At 45.3% G+C, this 16,721-nt stretch overlaps 1 long non-coding RNA gene across 1 annotated transcript in view; it reads left to right on the forward strand.

Annotated features, from left to right (window-relative positions):
• The window catches only part of LOC138304498 (uncharacterized), a 107,925-nt gene extending 94,450 nt beyond the window's left edge, over positions 1 to 13,475 (forward strand). The window contains exon 3 of the long non-coding RNA XR_011205580.1: positions 12,820 to 13,475. This is a non-coding gene — a long non-coding RNA (uncharacterized lncRNA). The remainder of the gene's footprint in view (positions 1 to 12,819) is intronic.
• The last annotated feature ends 3,246 nt before the right edge of the window (positions 13,476 to 16,721 follow it).

Here is a 16,721-nt window from a genome sequence, read left to right on the forward strand (position 1 = left end):
GTAAAAAGTGGTAAAAATATTATAGTAATACTATCACAAAATGTGCTGCGCCAAGCTGCATAATTTGCCTTTTCTTGACATGTATTTCTATGCATAATTTGGTCCATCCTGCCACCTAAATCGAGTGGCTGGTTAAGAGGGTGTTCTGTGGTGATGGTAACCTCTGGATTTGGCCCTCCCACCAGTCACAGAGCATACAGCACTCAGTGTTGATGTCGAAGGATAATAGTCTGACACATGTTTCACTCTAGAAATTTAAGTCCCTTGACTTTATCAAGGCAGACAATGCCTCACGGTTTTGTCAGAAATTACATTCGGTTTTGGCCACTAGTACATAATCCACGGCGTGTGTTTCACAAATGGAAACTAACACTAATGGCGTATATTGGCTGGAGAAAGCTCAAAGACATAAGCGTTCTCAGTGAAACACGTCAGAAAATAATATTTTTACGTAATCATTATTTAGCTCCCTCGCTTAGTTGGGGAATTTTTGTAAGCCCAATCACATGTAAGTGTGTCCATGCACGCATACACACACACTCTTATATAAACAAGACCCTAAAAGGCATTATATAAGGCAAAACGTTCAAAGCTGTAGACGGAAAAGAAGACCATATATGGTGTGATATAAACCAGACCGTATAAGGCATGATATAAAGTGCGCCAGGTAGGGCCTTCCACTCAGTAGACTATACAATGTATTATATACATAAAAAAGACATGCACACATGTTCTTCCATAGAGAAGAAACATATAAGGCCATATATAAAGTAAGGCCTCCTGTAATATAGTTACTTGCAAGGCAGACACAGGGGCTCGTCTGATAGATGAGTTTATTTCTACCAAATGTGGTTCACCAGCATGGGGATTTGTATGGCATAAAGGAAAAGCAGTATTATAAATCAAGGAAACAATACACGGGGTATATATTGGAAAAACAGAAAAGGCTCATGGTACTCGGAAACACGTGGCTACCTGCCTTATCCATATTGTTCTTTCTGAGTCAACGGCCTGTCACTTCATGATGTTTGTATAGCAGGTATGCAGGCGCAAAGCCACTTCAAAGCGCTGCGCCAGGACACAAAAATGGAATAGGGAACGGAAAAGAAATTGAGCAGTATTATGTTGGCTGCTTTTTTTAGTGTCTGAGTCATTATTAGATCACTCACTACAAAGCTCTATGGGAAAGAGTGGAAAGGACCCTGAGGACAGAAGAGAAAGTCTGTGCTACAGGTATGGGTTCAGAATCTTCTGGAAAGCATCATTTGAGGGAAAAATTAAGTAGCAACGATGTTAGTTCAACATGAGGCGCCTAGCTTAATAAGAACTGCCGTGAGCGATACCAACTGTCTCAGTGTTTGCGAGGCACTAGCCTCTCGTGCCACCGACTCTCTCGGCGCCCTTTCAGAGGCACCAGCCTGCCGTGTCACATGCCACTGATTGTGCTCGGTCGTCTTGCTTCCTTTTCTGAGAGTTTAACGTGAACGTCAATTCACCAATAGACCACACACATAATTCAACCTTTACATGATTCACTATCAGTGTAATCAAAATTGACAATTAGCAAGGAGACTGCAGCTCCAACCAACGTCTGTAAAGACGAGCTACCTCTGGCACAAATTTTGCCAGCTCTGAGGACAGGGGTCGCAAATGCAGCGTCGCAAGTGGAGAGCCACGGGTTGACTGGCGACCCCCAATTGAGTGACGTCCATGGGGCATAAGCACACATACCTGTAGTTTAATGTCGGTCACTGGTCATGCTTCTCATCAGCTCATGTAAGCACCACACCACGTGCAGTTTGTTCGGATGACGTGACCAGGTATGCGCGTTTCTATTGCCTGCTTTGAGGCAGTACTTGTAGGCCTAAAATAGATCCGTGGTCTTGGGGCTGAGGGTCCTTCGTGGAGTGGGCCTCTCTGAACCTCCTCGTCTTCAGTGGTGCAGGGCATAATCCCCCCCTCTCGCGTGGGATTTTATCTGGCTATTCTACCCCAGAATTAACCGCACTGCCTGCATGTGACCCTTTACTAAGAGGTTCTGCCGCAGAGTCACCCATTCTTTATCCAGAATGACTCCTCTCCATCCTCGTGCAGCATTTTGTATGGGGTTTCTACCGCGTAATTGTCCCCCCACCTTCCGCTCACGTGCCACTGTATCTCGAGTTTCTAGGCCACAGTGGAAGGAAAAGCAGAACGTGCAATGAGGCAAAGGGCAAGGCTGCTACCCCAAATGTACACCAAAGTAGTTCCGAGGGGTGACGTCTTCATGCTCGCCATTCTCACCTCGCCCCCCAAAAAACCTAATCACAGTTTGGAAAATAAAATCCCAGGCTGTCAAAAAGCACTGCGATGCTATAATAAAAGCAGGTTGTGCGCCATACAAAAGTTTCTTAGCAATAAAAATATCAAGGACATGTTGTGCTACCCTATCTGAAGTGCTTACATATTGTGATTTTATCATACTAGTGACAGCGCTTTTTAGTTTTTTTTCTTTGTTGTACTACTTTCATTTATTTTAATCTAAGCTTAAAAGATGCATTTCCCCACCGTGCTGCTGCTCGAGTTTCGGGTATGTGCTTGAAATGTAATAGTGGGGCATTTTGTGTTTTAAATCGCCTCTTAGCGTTTCTCGTGGAGCAGGACACCTGGAAACAGCAAAACAGCTTCAGTGAGAATTCTCACCGGGCCACGTCGGTTTCTTCATTCAGAGAGCTGAGCCCTGGTTGTGAGGGAGAAACTTGGTCCACTCCCCAATTGCACTTATCGATGAAGGTACTTGCATTTTTTCAAGCCCTGTGCATTTAGTACTTTGCTATCCGGATAGAAATCGGAAAAGCAAGAGTGGCCGCGACTCGGGATAACCGGTTAAATAAATACAATGCATTTTCTGAATGATGTTGCTCACTTAAAGAAAAGTCCCCACTTTATAACAAATTATACACCGTTTAAAATAACTCGTCTCAGTTTTTTAAGTGGTTCTGTACATTTAAAAGACTTATGCGCACCTCCCGAGAGTAATTCTCTGTGAATTTAAGATCATTCTGAGCGCCAATACAAATGATGCATTGAAAAGTTATAAAAGGTTTAACGTGTTTTTAAAACGGTACTTTGGGCTTAAGTGCGCAGTTTTGCCTACGGAAGTTGTGCAACGTGCGTGAGTTGGAATGTCTTCGACCTCTCCCCCGCCCACCCCCCCAGTAGCATGCCCCATTACTTCTAGTGAAAAGGCAGTTTGTCGCTCTGTCGTCGTAGGGTGTTTTGTTTCTGCACGATATGAAACGATGCACTCCACGTGAGCCTTCACGCGCCCCTGAGCTCCACTGCAGCTGCTGGTCAAGGGATGTCTCGCGGACCCATGGCCGGAGCAGCAGCTGTTTACATCACACGTGCTGCATCCGGTGGAAGGGAACCAAATCGCGATACGTTTCGTACTTGTGACGTTGCAAGAAATGACGGAACTTCTGTAACCAGCTGCGTGGAACCCACACCAGAAGCACTTCAATACAGAGTTCAAACATCATTTGTGATTTGTGACTATGTATGACGCTATTAATTGCCCGCATTTCATCGCCAGGGTTTGAATCTGTGGCCATTGGGACACGCGTAGATCTTTACAGCATGCGCCTCAACCCACTGAGCTGTCGTAGTAGATAATATTCCTACTATTGAGCCTCCCTTGAACCGCCCAAAATAACACAAACCAGGTGCGCAGGACATTGCACCAAAACGGTAGTGAAGTTTGTCGATATTTCACTCATATACGGGTTACTTTGTCTGCTATGCGTTGGTTCCAGTGTTGTCAACCAAAATGTGTTTGGTTGATTTCGATTGTCTGAAAACAAAAGCTTCCACGTTTAGAATCACTCACTGCCCGGTCCAATAGCCTCTATCGCCGCAATAAAACCTCAGGAAATCAGCATTTGGAAGATGTGTATCATTAGGTCTGGGCACGGGAGCACACGGCACTACGGTAGAAATGGTACAATTACATGGTACAATTAGAGAACCTTACGTCTGCGATGAGGCGCCATGGGCAAGTGAAAAATTTACCTAGACCGAGTGGAAGGAGCGTCCAAGAAAATAGTCTGTCATGTTGGGGTGAGGTTGAGTCTCAGCTCAGAGCAGACGTACATGTGATCTTTGGCACACGTTTTTAAACTACAACCCCGACCACCATACACTTTTAATTTCATGCGGGAAGGAAGCTTTCACAATGTCAAATGAGAAAGCCTGTGTGTTCAGGTTCTATGTGAATGCAAGTTAAAAGTTTGAGTACTGTTTGGGCTGTCCTAGTCATAAATCTTTCTAAGGTCATATAATGAGAACCACGGTGTTGGGTAATGGTGTCGAGGTGTTCATGTTTGGAGTACCTGATACCGACCACAAGCCAGTGTTTCTCACATATATTTGTCGGTTAAATAGACACCAGCGTGCCTGGATTTTAGAATGCCTCCCTGCAGCGCGTTCGCTCTCTACGCGAGATGCTGTTTAGTGGTTACATTGTCAACTACAGACCCAACAACCCGAGTTTCAATCCTGGCAACCCACCTGACTGAGCACGTTGTGTGATATTAGGTAAGCAAATTAACATCGCTGGGCCCCTGCCCCTCCAAAAATGAATGTGCCTAGAAAACGCTGCACACTATTATCAAATTCGACATTTATGGTTGCTGAAAATCTCTGTGGGGCACTCATGATGAATTATACCCACTCCCCCAATCGCCCACTTTTTTTTTTTTACATACCTCCGATGTCATGTGCGGGCCTCTCTGCACCTCCAGAGGGGTGTCACCTCGTCGCCTCAAAACACGGACCGCCAACTGGGAGCCTTAGTGTCAACTCTTGGGGTTTTGTAAACCTAGTAGGCGGGGCGGAGAAGCTAAGGGCGTTTAAGGGGGGCGGGGTGAGTCGATCCCCCTCACTGGACCCTCTTCAGTGGGCGACGTTCCGAGACAGTGGGGAAAATTCTTTTTGTTTTACCTTATATGAGCTGAAAGGCGCGAAGCCAGGCCCTTCTGTCAAAGCCTCCGAGGCGGCCTATTGGCCGAGGGCGCCCAGGGCTGGGTCACGTGTCCAGCACCCCCCCTCGCCTTGACCTACGACAAGTTCAGCCCAGAGTGGGCCTTACCCCCTAAGGAAGGAGCGTTCTACGATTTTCATATTTCTTCTAAATTTGGAGATTTCAGACAATGCTGGAGACTCAGCCTGGGATTCCAGACCTCCATGTGGAAACTGTTAAGAGTCTGAGAGAGTGGGAGCTGGGGAAGGGAGGAGGGTGGAGGGACGGGAGGAGGAGGGAGCTGCGCCAGACCCCCATTAGCCCATCGTCAGTGGGATCTGTTCTGACAGTATGGAGCAAAGTCTTCACAGGGCAGGTTAATAACGCATTGTGAAAGGAAGGGCATGTTTGTGTCCTGCCGATACCCCTGGGCTGAGTGGGATGAACAGGGGATGTGGAGGGAAGGCCTCTGGTTACTGCCAGTTACTCTACATGCCAGGGAAAGTTACGTGAACTAACAAACCGAATGTTACTCATCATAGCCTATTTCCTTCTTCCCCGAGTGCCCCGTCATCTGCGACAAGCCCAGAGGCTTCAGAACAGACCACACAAGGCCTACATTTCTGTACTTCAATGACTGGCCTGAAGACTACAGATAGAGTTAGGCGCATCCCTTCACAAGAACCTTATGTGCCAGTAAACGCACATCATTTAAAAGATGGTCTTTGGGGATGAGGTGACACATAGGGATATCTCCAAGCGGAAGTTCACAAGCTGACATATTGAATCTGCCGCATCTTCATTGGACTGTTTAGAAGTCACTCAACTTCCCTTTAGCCAGTCACCTCTGCTGTGTCCCATCCCAATTGGCCTGGTCGGACATCACCCAATTTCCCTTAGACCACTCACCTTCGCTAAAAGACAGTTTTTCTCGGAAATCCCGCTGAGTATGAGAAAAGGAGACAGGATTTAAACATGTTAAGCAGCTTCTCATCTGGGGGTCTAGGCCATAAATTGTATTTTTGGGTCACTTGGATTCCTGCCAATGCCGCCCAAAGAAGTATAACCAGTGGCCTCATTGAGTTGTGTTTTAGTACATAGATTCGACTCAAAAGGAGGCTCCTGGCATCAGGGATTTCCAGGGACAGGATTCTGCATGTTGATATGCGTCACCAGGGAAAGGACAAGCCTAGGACCTGCTAATGTGATGTGAAAAAAGAGGAACTGCACTGTCGGGTGCGAATAGGAGCAGAAGCCTGACCAGAAAGGTTTAGAAGCAAGGCCCATTTTCCTAAGGCCTGGATAAAGGTTGTTTTGAGGATGTGAGACTTGTGTAACACAGCTGGCCTAAACCAAGCCTGTATGCCATGGTAGCAAATCTTTTCTGAAATTTCTGAAACTGGATAAAACATGAGCCTCCACAACCACCTCCTCAGAACATTCATGGACCAGGGAAGACTCCATCTGAAGGAGAAGGCCCTGCTGGAAGAATGCTCATGACTTCTGACTCCACACAAAGAAGATGACTCAGGCGTGGTCTGCTTTCACTTTTGATGGGTGCTAGAGGGCATAACTCTGCCCCCAAGCACCAATCATCCCGGGAGAGGCAGCGTTAGCATTTGATATTGTTAATCATACAGGAGGAAAATATCAGGGAATATGGATATAGGACATACATATATCATGTCTGTACAGCTGCCATGTACCATGCTCACTGCCAGAGTCAAGTCAGGGCACCTATTGTCAGAGAGCCTAGCCATGCAAAGGTGTACAAGGCAGGGCTGTTCCTGTCATCTCTATAATTTGCACTGGCTGTGGAGCCATTCGTGGGTCGACTTAGCCAGTGGCATTGGAAAAATAGGGCATGCATCTGAGCACCAGTTACAACATACTCTTCGTATATGCAGATAATGCAATGGTGTATATAGATGATCAGTTCCATACCTAGTCTTTTAAAAGTTAATTGAATACAGAATAATATCTGGACTATGTACTAACCAGTCTAAGTCCAAACTCTCCACTGTGGGAGGGCTTAAAAGACTGATGTGAGATGAGCTGCCTGAACTGCACCTCAGTTGGGTAACCCCTGACTTCCAATACCTGGGTATAAGAATATCACATATAGAGGAATTCATTGATAAGTTGATCCTGAGCAGGGTACTAGCGGGACTGAGGACCTTAACACCATTTTGGAAAACATTCCCATTATCAGTGATGGGAAGGATCTCAATGGCAAATATGGTATTTCGCTGCATTGCATATATGTGCTTCAGAGGACTGTTTTCTCTGTCCCACAGTGGGTCTTCAAAGAAATGGACACATTATTTAAATCCTTGAAATGGGAAAGTGAAAGAAGCAGAGTCACCTTAAAATAAGAATGGAGGAAGGGAGGACTGGAACTTCCTGATATGGAACTGTACTACATGATGGTTCATTTGCAATATGCAGTACAGTGGCTGAATGATGGTGAAATATGTGGGAAAGCCCTGCCAAGAGGAACACATAATGAAACCCCGCTACTAGATCAACTTATAATTGGTAGGATTGTCCCAGACCGCATACCTTCTGTGTTTGGACAAGTGTGCAAAAAATGGAACATAGTAATTAAGATGGACAAGAACTTACCAGAATTTGCAGCTGATATAAGGCTGTGGAGCATACATCCAATTTCCATAAATCAGTATATATGGGGGTGAGAAGCTGGAGGGAGTGCAGGTGTGAGACACTGAGTAATTAATAGCCAGAGAACAGATTAATCAAGGTAGAGGAAGCCCAAGTACATTTCGGAATCAGGAGGAGTCAATTCCTCCAAAATGCACACATATCCTGCAAGAGAGATCTAGTTGCTGTTTCCAGAGACTCCTGCACCCTCACAAACAGTGGCAAAATGATTAGCATTGACATAAAGGAGGAAACTAATACAAACATCTAGAGCACTTTGGTCAGGCCGACGGCAGCTGTGAAAGTCCAAGAGAAATTGCAGGCAAGCATAAATGAACATCCTACTGACAGGAGATCAACTCAATATGCTGGGTGATGCCATTCCACACATTATCATTTGTGCGCTGCAAAGTTTTATTAGTAAAACTCCATATCTGTTCTAATGTTCATGTCAATTGAAACTGTGTTGACTCTAATGGCAGTACGCTACCACACTATGCATACTCCACTCTGCACTACTCCAAGCCACTGCACTGTACTCTGTGCCACTCCACTTTACACCACTCCGTGTCACTGCACTCTACGCCACTGCACTCTACCCCACTCTGCACCAGTCCACTATACGTCCCCTCACTGTACACCTCTCTTGTCTGTGCCACTGCACTCTAGACCACGCCACTCTAATCTACTTTGCACAATTCCTCCCTACACCACTGCATTCAATGCCATTGCACTCTATGTCAATATACTCTGTAAATACATTTTACTCTTACTCTCCACTGTACACCAAACCACTGTATGTCACTCTAATCTACTCTGCACCACTGCACTCTGTGCCAGTTTACTCTATGCCCCTCTATGCCACTGCACTCTACGACAATGCACTGTACACCAATGCACTCCATGTCACTGCACACTACACTACTGCACTCTGCTCTGCTTCACTGCACTCCATACCAATGCACTCTAAACCACTGCACTCTATTCCACTCTGCACCACTCTATGCTACTCTACAACACTCTTTACCACTGCACTCTATACCAATACACTGTACACCAATGCACTTTCTTCTGTTACACTCAACTCTACATCCTATTCCAATCCACTGTTCGCCAGTTTAATATACTATGCACCACTGCACTCTCCAATGAACTCTACCTCACTCTACTCTGCACTACTGCACTCTATGCCAATGCCCACTCTGCCTCTCTCCTCTAACCCACTGCACTCTATGCCACTGCACTCTACATTAATCCACTCTACTTTATACCACTCTACTCTGTGCCACTCAACTGTACACCACTGTACTCTACACCACTGCACTCTGTGCCACTCTTCTCTGCACCATTACACTCTGCATCACTGCACTCTACTATGCACCACTCTAATCTATGTCACTGCGTTTTATGATGCTGCATTGTAGGGTGCTGAATTCCAGCCCACTGCAATCTACGTCACTGTTTTCTGCAAAACTGCATGCCAATTCACTCTACACCAGTCCACTCTACACCACGCTATGCCTTTGCACTCTATGCCACTGCACTCTACACAACTACACTCTACTCTGCACCACTTTATTCAACACCACTGCACTCTACACCACTCAGTGCCACTCTGCACTCTACGATAATCCATTTTACAACACTGCACTCTATGCCACTGAACTCTACGCCACTCTACTCTGCACTACTGCATTCTATGCCAATGCACTCTAAGCTCTAGCACTCTACGCATTGCACTCTATGCTACTATACTGTGCAGCACTCTTTCCCAATGCAATCCCCACCAGTCCACTCTACTCTCTTCCACTCTGCTCCACTATACGCCACTCTACACAACCCCACTCCATGCTACTCCAATACATGACAGTCTATGCCACTCCACTCTACAATACTCTACTACATTCTTCGCCATTCCACTCTATGGCACTCCACTTTCCTCTACGCCTCTAACTTTTCCCCATGCTGGTGTACAACATGACTAAACACATTGGCAAACGGAGAGCTTTGCCAGTGCTTGTTGCATTATGCTGTTTTCGAGTCGCAAAATCAAAAATGAATATGTATTGTCACATACTATTAAAACCTTATAAAAAGATGTGGACAAAAGTTATTATTATCCTTAAATTTTTTTTCCAAATGTATTTTAAACTCATAAAACAATTTAAATGCTTAGATCCTTAAATCCACACACATGTGTGTGTGTTGTAATTAAAGTGGCGAATCGCATGCAGAAGTGCTGGTGTTTTTCTTTTACAAGAAGTTGAACCACTTAAACCATGGTAGCCACACCGAGGAACCGCTCACCACCCAAGGTGTTGGTGTTGGTAACGGGTGGCAACCAGTTAAAATATACTCAAATGGTTCATCCATCTATCTATCTATCTATCTATCTATCTATCTATCTATCTATCTATCTATCTATCTATCTATCTATCTATCTATCTATCTATCTATCTATCTATCTATCTATCAGCCTCGAACTCCATGATCAATACAGGAATCAAGAGCGGCACACCATGAATTCCTGGACACAGTTCCTTTATTTTAATGTCAAGTGACAACACAGGTGCGTAACCATGGCTGATCAGGCTCTCTAGCCAGTGAATAGTCTGCTCAATGTCAGTCATATCTTCTTATGCAAGTACTACTTTCCTTATACCAACCGGATCTCTGTGCGCTCTGTTAGTCTTTTCAAAGACAGGAATGTTATTGGATTGAACCTTCGCAGTCCAGCATACCCTTTGTTTAACAACCAAGTGCTGTTCCCTGGCTTTTTATACATATTAGTTCTTGTCAAAACCGTGATCATTACGCATAGGGCTATGTGGCAATCTGCTCTGGATTCTGTTGCTGACAAGCTCAAGTGGCAAAGATCTGCGTCATTTTGATAGTAAACTCGTCTGCCAACCCTTGAAGTCTCCAATACCAACACAGGCACTTTTGGAGACAAAGCTTTGTTAGTCGCTGTTGCCAAGACATGGAACTCTCTCCCGCTATCACTGATCACAGATGCTTGCATGTTGAGTTTTAGGAAATGCTTTAAAACCGGGATTGTCTTACACACAGGGCACAATGTTTCTGTTTGAGACACGGCACACCTTTAAAGAGGTGCCCCAGGTGCAAACAGGGACAGTGTGCCCTCTGATGATAAATACGGTGCCCTAAAGGCAGCCTCAAACTCGTGCTGCCATGAATTATGGAGTGACTATTTCAAAGAAGCCATGTTTCTCTGCGCAAGCCTTCTAAAGATTGGTCAGAGGTCCTTCCTGCAGGGGGATGCCTGGAGTGTCTGTGGGCCCCCTTTCCCTCCTACAGAGAGCTGCCCTAAGGGGCAGATCACTGACAGTGAGCCTCTTAAGGGCATGTTTCTGTCATATTATGGATGTGAAAGCAAAGGCTAAGTCATTGCCCAATTTGCATGGGGCTACGCTCCCAGGTAAATGAGGAAACCGTTCTGAAAAAAGCTCTAGTGCTACGTGTGCACCAGTACTATCAGTTTTACATTAGAGACCACACAAGAGTCTGTGGCTTCTTCTGTAATACCATGGTGCCCAGGTGCACTCTTGGGCCCCAGGTTGTTCCATCGGTAGCTTGTTTTTCATTTTTTGTTCTGTTCTTGTAGTCTCTTTAATTTATATATTTTCCATTGCTATCCCTTTTTTCTAATTCTTCTAATTGTGTACAGCAGTAGTTTTCAAACTTTTTAATACCGGTCCCCCCTCACCAAAGTTTTTACATTTATTATATTAAGTTGGCAATGTTTAAATATGTCTAGACTTACTTAAACATTGCTGTTAGGTTCTGTTACCTTTTTAAAAATACAAGATTTTTTTTGTTGCTGTAAACAAAGCACTGTTATCTGCATAATGCTTCTTTTGGCCAGAGCCTGGTGCCCCCCTTGGGATTACTTGAGGCCCCTCTAGGGGGGCACGCCCCCCAGTTTGAAGACCCTTGCTCTTCAGCTTCTAGAATCATTGTATAAGACAAGTCTATGAGTAAATATAACATAGACAACTTGAACTAATTTGAGTAGTAGATTTTTCATTTTCAACTTTAACATCTGGCAACATTTATTAAAGTTGTAATTGTAATTTGTACTTGTGCAGCGCTTACTGCACCTGAAAAGGCTTTGAAGCGCTTTGCAGTGAGCAGCACTCTACTCTTCAAGCCAAATGCCAGAACCCCTTTTAGAGGGCTAAGGGGCACACAGAAGCTACTCAGCCCAACTGTGGTGGTTGCAGCCTTTTACTCTTAATGTCCGGGCCAACCTACTGTTGATCCTGCTCAGCTGTACCAACTACCCCATCTTCACTTGACCATCAGTGGTAGCTGTGGTTGAGCAGTCAAGGCTCCAGGTCTCCCAGGGGGCGGGGATAGGGGAGTGTAGATGCAGGTAAGTGAACATAGCTCCTACCTCAAAGTGCAAAGAATACAAACAATAAATTAATGTTCAGCTAACTACTTGCTTTTGTAAGAAAAAGTAGCTAGCAAGTTGACAACACTGTGTACGGAGGTGAGCGAGTTATAGTACATCTTACTCAGACTGTAAAATATAACTTTGAGTAAAAACTATAGTTACAAATACAGTTTTTGAATGTCTAAGGTTTGTCTAGTTTAACTTGGTTTTACATAGAAATAATAAATTAAGTTTTCCTTACTATAACTAATCTTAAATCTTTGTTTTTTTCATTGAATTTGTATGTTTTTAAAAAAAATTCTTTGTAATCATATAATGTTGTTTAGTATGGTATTAATTCTCAAAAAATTTTTTGGGTACCGCAGTACTTTCAAGGAAGGTCAAACTTCAATCTGATCGTCAGTGTCATCTGCATGATCATTTTGCTTTCACTAACTGTTCCTTGATAGTACTGTGGTACCATAAAATGTTAAAATTTTAATTAGACCAAACAATTATTTTTATTTAAAATATGGATTCAGGTATTCATGGCTAGTTATGTTTTTTACCTGTTAGTATTATAACTGTATCTTGTGTTCGAGAACTAGATGGGTACCACAATAGCAATGCTCTGGTATCGAGATACTACTAAGGTACTTTCGCTTTTGTAAAACAGCATTTCATTGTCTTAGAAATCTGTCAATTGTAGGAAACAGGAAGTGTATACCACTTATCTCTATTCAATTTGATATCTTCAAAGGAGACGGTTGTGCTGTTTAGACAACTGCAATGGTTGAAGATGATCCTGTGCTGTTGCAAGAGAAGGAAGAAGAGATGGCGTGGAGGAAGAGATTGAAAGAATCCGTAGTATGGGACTTTTTTTTCTTTGCCACCTGGAGACAGAAACGTTAATTCCAAACTTGTTACATATAATCTTTGTAACAAAGGTATTTTCTATGGGAACATTAAACAATATAGCTTCGGTATCATAGAAATGAGAAAACACCTGCAGCAATTCATTCCACCAGGTTGGCACACGTGTAAATGTGGGTTCAGAGGAGTGAGAAGAGGATGAAAAAGGAATTTAAATATTGGTGACTTCCTCGGTTATTGCCTTTGACTTCTTTTACTCCACCAGTATCTCCACCTACACCTTGTGCATCTGTCCCGCTACTAGAACCTGCTCCTGTTACTGCAGTGCCAATATATCTTTTAAGGCAGAATTACAGTATAAATGAGCAATATACCATATTGTCATTGTTGAGGGAGAGAGAGATATGACCATCCGTTATGAGCTTATCATGACTCACTAGTGACCTCTCCAATAGCCTTAGTTCTGTTTTTGCCTTTGTTGTCCTGTTTCCTGTTGAGCCTTTTGTTTCGGTTGGTAGTGTTGACCTTGTAAAAACATACGTTTCCAGAAAAAAATATTAGAAAAGAAGAAATAAAAGTTATGTTCAGAACAAACTAAAGGTCTCAACATATAAATAGATTCTACCAATATTAAACTGAACAAAAGAGTAGTAAGCTATATTTCACACAAAAACACAGAACAAAGACAAAGTGTGGTCTAAACAATATGGCTGCCTTTTCATTTTAAAGGGACTTTTATTAACCAATAATATTTTGTTTTGTATATTGTGTACCAATGTATCACTGTTTTGTCCCTTATTACTTAAAAACAACAGAACAATTTCAATTCAAATCAAATAACAAATAGAGCCCTTTCCAAACCATAATCTATATTCATGCAAATGTCATGTAAATCCCATTTTGACACTATGGGGGTCATTACAACATTGGCGGTAAAAGCCGCTTACCGCCGTGCAGACGACCGTCAACACACCGCAGCGGCAGCGGAATTCCGCCACGGTCATTATGACCCACTGCTCGGTATCTGCCAAAATTCAGACACCCACACAAGTCCGCCACACCAAAGGGCAGTGATAAACTGGCGAAAACAAAACCTCCACTGTCACGCCAACAGAAATACGCCCACACTATCACGACACACGAATCCACGCGGCGGTCTTTCAACCACGGTATTCCATTGGCGGTACACACCGCCGCGCTCAAAATACACACACACTTACAAAACACAACCACATTGGACAATTCCAAATACACACACCTGATACACATACGCACACCACTCCCACACACCCAATCCAATATAAAACACACACCCACATTACCCACAAACACTTACTACCAAAAATTTTGACGAAGGCCAGAGAGAGACACTGCAAACAACTACCAAGCATCCAAAGGCACACAATACCATCACCCACATTACTTCCACGCACCTCACACAACACACCACTACATATCACCCCACTTATCACTACACACACCACCCCACACATCACCCACACCACCCCATGGCATGGCGAAGACACCCCAGGTTCTCTGAGGAGGAGCTCAGGGTCATGGTGGAGGAAATCGTCCGGGTAGAGCCACAGCTATTCGGATCACAGGCGCAGCACACCTCCATAGCTAGGAAGATGGAGCTATGGTGAAGAATAGTGGACAGGGTCAACGCAGTGGGACAGCACCCAGGAAATAGGGATGACATCAGGAAGAGGTGGAACGACTTACGGGGAAGCTGCGTTTCATGGTCTCAAGACACCACCTTGCAGTTCAGCGGACTGGCGGCAGACCCCCACCCCCTCCCCCACAACTAACAACATGGGAGGAGCAGTTCTTGGCGATTCTGCATCCTGAGGGCCTCACAGGAGTAGATGGAGGAATGGACTCTGGTAAGTCAAAGCTTTAACTACTTCATCCCCCACCCTACTTGCATGCTATCACATACCCCCACCCTCACCCCCACCCCCATCACTCCAACTCCTCACAAATGTCCCAACATCACAAACCACACATCCTAACACCAAGCCCTGCATGCAACAACAAAGCATGGACACCCATCACCAAAGCATGGCCACTGCACATACCCATACACACCCCTAAACCACCATCACACAAGGACTCACACAGGAATGCAAGCACTGGGGTACACGGTCACCCACCCATTGCACACCATGGCACACACAGATGTAACAAACATCCTTTTATACCCCTGCAGGACCCCTACCCAACGTCACCGGACAGGAGGGTCCACACATGTCCACACCACCAACAGAACAGGCCCACAGTGATGACAGCACCTCTGTCCAACTGGATCTAGATGATCAGCCAGGCCCATTGGGGACCTCGGGACAGTCGGTTCCCCTCACAGAGTCACAGGCCACCACAGAGCTTCCCCCCTCTGGAAACACCAGCACAGCACCCACCCAGCGGGCCAATACCTCTGTCCCCAGGACACGTCAATCAGCAGTGTGTCCACCACTACAGGGAACCCAGGCTAACCCACCACCCCAACAACAACAGGCACCTTGGGGCAGTGGCAGTGGGCCCACGGTCCAGGGGACGGAGGCACAGGAACACAGGGGAACTGGGAGGGCTGCTGTGTGACAGGGGGAGGACCGGCCAAGGGAACCCACTCTCCACGAGGCCCTCTCCAACATCATGGGAGCATACCACCATTCCCAGGAGATGATGGCAACGGTACTGGCCAAGTTTCAGGAGACCCAGCGCCTGCAGGAGGAACAGTATATGGGCTTCAGGGAGGAACACAGATCCATCAATTCCACCCTGGGCACCATTGTAGGGGTGCTGAAGGAAGTCCTCAACACCAGGAGGGACACTGTGGCACAACAAGGGGCCCCTGACACTAGCCTGGACGATGAACTGCCCACCACCTCCGCCGGCGCTAGTGGACAGGAGGCACCGCCACAGGACCACCACACCAGCACCCCCTGCAGAGGGAGAACCACCCCACAAATGGTCCCTGAGATCCAGGACAAAGACAGAGAACAATGCCAAGACCCCCGCCAAGAAATGAGACCACCCTGAATGTCATCCTTCTGTCCCACTTTCTCACCCTGTCCATCCTCAAACTGTCCCAGCTCCACTTCCTATGCCCATTTGGGCAATGCACCCGTGAGGCTAATAGACTGGACTCTGCCATGGACATTCCTCCACCATCACCCCTCCAATATTGAGCACTTAAATACACACCCTTGAAGCACAAAACAATCTGGAGTCAGTCTGTTATTTCGAAATAGTGTATTAGCAATTACAGTGTCAAAATGCTCTTTCAAATGTAATGTCAACATACCTATGTCACACAGCTCTAGTCCATGAGGAAACAAAGCAGATGTCACACAGTGGGACCCACATCTGTGAAATTGTAAGGGAAAGTGACAACTCAGTGACCATACACTGGGTGAAAACGACAGACAGTAGAGAGGTAGTAGTGTTAAAGTACATGTCGTAAGCAGGTTTGTTTTCTTACCTGTGTCTCACTGGAAATATTGCAGGATCACCAAGTTCCTGTTGTCAATGTCCTCTTCTTCTGCTTCCTCGTCTTCACTGTCCACAGGCTCCACAGCTGCAACAACACCGCCATCTGGACCATCCTCCTGCAGAAAAGGCACCTGTCGTCTCAAAGCTAAGTTGTGAAGCATACAGCAGGCCACGATGATCTGGCACACCTTCTTTGGTGAGTAGAATAGGGATCCACCTGTCATATGGAGGCACCTGAACCTGGCCTTCAGGAGGCCAAAGGTCCGCTCTATAATCCGCCGAGTTCGCCCATGG

Source organism: Pleurodeles waltl, chromosome 7 (genome assembly GCF_031143425.1).
Source record: "Pleurodeles waltl isolate 20211129_DDA chromosome 7, aPleWal1.hap1.20221129, whole genome shotgun sequence".
NCBI classification, from domain to species: domain Eukaryota; kingdom Metazoa; phylum Chordata; class Amphibia; order Caudata; family Salamandridae; genus Pleurodeles; species Pleurodeles waltl.